The following is a 2793-nucleotide window of genomic DNA, read 5'->3' as shown; positions in this document are numbered from 1 at the left end:
TTTACTATTTTCTCGCAATTCTGTCTTTAAATCTCACAATTCTGACTTTATATCTCGCAATTCTGACTTTATATCTTGCAATTCTGCGTTTATCTCGCAATTCTGCGTTTATCTTACAATTCTGTTTATCTCGCAATTCTGCATTTGTTTCTCAATTCTACGTTAATCTCGCAATTCTGCGTTTATCTTACAATCCTGCATTTGTTTTGCAATTCTGCGTTTGTCTCGCAATTCTGCATTTATGTTTCATAATTCTGACTTTATATCTCGCAATTCTGACTTTATATCTTGCAATTCTGACTTTATATCTCGCAATTCTGCGTTTATCTCGCAATTCTGCGTTTGTCTCGCAATTCTGTGTTTATCTCGCAATTCTGCATTTATCTTGCAATTCTGCGTTTGTTTCGCAATTCTGAGTTTATCTCGCAATTCTGCATTTGTTTCGCAATTCTACGTTTATCTCGCAATTCTGCGTTTATCTTACAATTCTGTGTTTATCTCAATTCTGACTTTATATCTCGCAATTCTGACTTTATATCTCGCAATTCTGCGTTTATCTCGAAATTCTGCATTTCTTACAATTCTGCGTTTATCTCGCAATTCTGCATTTGTTTTGTAATTCTGCGTTTATCTCACAATTCTGCATTTGTTTCGCAATTCTGCGTTTATGTTTTGCAATTCTGCGTTTGTCTCGCAATTCTGATTAATATCTCGCAAATCTGTTTATCTCACAATTCTGCGTTTGTCTCACGATTGTGAGTTTGTCACAATTCTGACAAAGCAGAATAAAAAGTTGCAATTGCCATTTTTATTTAATTTTTTACAAATATATAACTTCAGAAGACTTTAGAAATAAGACTCTTTTATGATAAACGAATGGTGTTTTTTGTGCTGTTTGGAGTTATAAATCACTGTTCATTTTCATCGTATCAAAACAGAAGCTCAGGCATTCTCCTAAACATCTCCATTTACTTTTCACAGATGAAAGAACGGTTTGAATGACATGAGTGTGAGTAAATGATGACAGACTGATCATTTATGGATGAACTCTGCCTTTAAACCATGGTTTTATCCTCGGAGCAGGTCAATCATGCTGAAAATTATCGTTTTTCCTGTAATAAAATGTGCAATTTAAAGCTACAGTTCACAGAGTGAGTGGAGATAATCTCAGTTCGTTTTTAAACTCCAACCAGTGTAATCACCTTTGAATATTTAAACATGTTTTGGACTGAATGTTTCAGCGGAATCGCTCATACTGATGCTGATGTAAAATGTACTGATGCTGAACACTTTTTGTTTTGCATCTCTAAGAAAGCGCAATCTATCGTGACGTCATGCAGAAGCTCTGAATCTGTACTGTATGCTGTAAATAACATGATGTAAATGTACAGTATTGAGTCCACTGAGATTTTTGTCCTCTACAACATGACCTGATGATGTTCAAATATGTATTTATTTTTTATTTATTTATTTAAAACCTTACAGTTATAGATGCATCGTCTCTTTCAGGGCTCGATCGGGAAGAATTAAATCCGTTTTGGCTGAATTTGGCCAAAAATCAGGTATCTTAGAAGGTAGCATGATCAGGCCTCCATGAACAGCTCACTAGATTCAAACTGAGCCAGAAGGTAGAAAATGGTTATGAGAAACTAAATTATGACTGGTTTCTGGATGTAAAATAATAAATAAATAACTTTAACAGTATATGTAGCAGGGTAATTACAGTAAACTAAAGCTAAAACCATAAAAAGACAACATTTATTTATTTCAAGTGGTGAAAATGGTTTTAATTTTAGTTTCAGTTTTTAACTTTAATAACCCTGTCTCGATACTGAAATACTGATATGTTGTAGTATTATTTTAGTATCATTGAGATACTATTATAGTTTTTAGTATTCATTTTATTAGAATTTTTTTTACGTTTTAATTCATTTTTTTATTATCCATTTTCATTTTGTAGTTTGAAGTTTTAGTAATTGTGTTGTTTTTTTATTAGCTTTTGTTCTTTTAAATATTTCTATACAGTTTGTATATATATATATATATAGAGAGAGAGAGAGAGAGAGAGAGAGATAGATAAAAATTAATAATCTATCTATCTATATCTAAGTTATTTTAGTATATTAGGATAAACTAAATGAAAATGAGAAATATTGCATTGGAAACTACCTGAAAAAAAAAGTTACATTTTTTAAACATTTTATTTCAGTTAACATTTATTTTAAGTAACAAATTATTATTTTATTTTTTTTAGTTGTAGCTAACCATAACACCCTGATATGTAGACTAAAATGACTGCTATTTTAAAGCGGCCTGAGGACTTTCAATCTCCGGTTTCTTATTTGTTTGCCATTCCTCGTCCGTTAGTGTAATCTGACGTCTTAACTGAGTTGCTTTAATCTTGTTTTTGATCTAACTGCTCCCATTACAGATTGCTCTTCCAGCACCTCACGGTCCGATCCTGTAATGTGATCGCAGGTAAAAACCCTCTTGGGGTGAAACAGGATTCACAGCTTAAACCGCACAAACACAGACTGCGCGCATGCACACATTTACCATGTGAGCTCTCCTCATATCTGTCACCATTTATCAAATACATGAAAGTCTTTGTACAATTGTGCAAAGCAGCCAACAGTGCTAAATGCATGATTTTTGACCCGCAGCAGTCATTAACCCTCATGCTGAGTCTCTGGCTCCGTGTTGTTTTGTGACCCGTCGGTCGCAGTATATCTGACTCTCAGTCGCTCAACTCTGACCCCGTCTAACAACAATCAGCATGCATTTTTCATCAGC

The sequence above is a fragment of the Sinocyclocheilus anshuiensis genome, unplaced genomic scaffold (assembly GCF_001515605.1).
Source record: "Sinocyclocheilus anshuiensis isolate Anshui unplaced genomic scaffold, SAMN03320099.WGS_v1.1 scaffold965, whole genome shotgun sequence".
Taxonomy (NCBI): Eukaryota; Metazoa; Chordata; class Actinopteri; order Cypriniformes; family Cyprinidae; genus Sinocyclocheilus; species Sinocyclocheilus anshuiensis.
The sequence above is the reverse complement of the archived record's forward strand: the minus strand, read 5'-3'. Positions refer to the sequence as shown.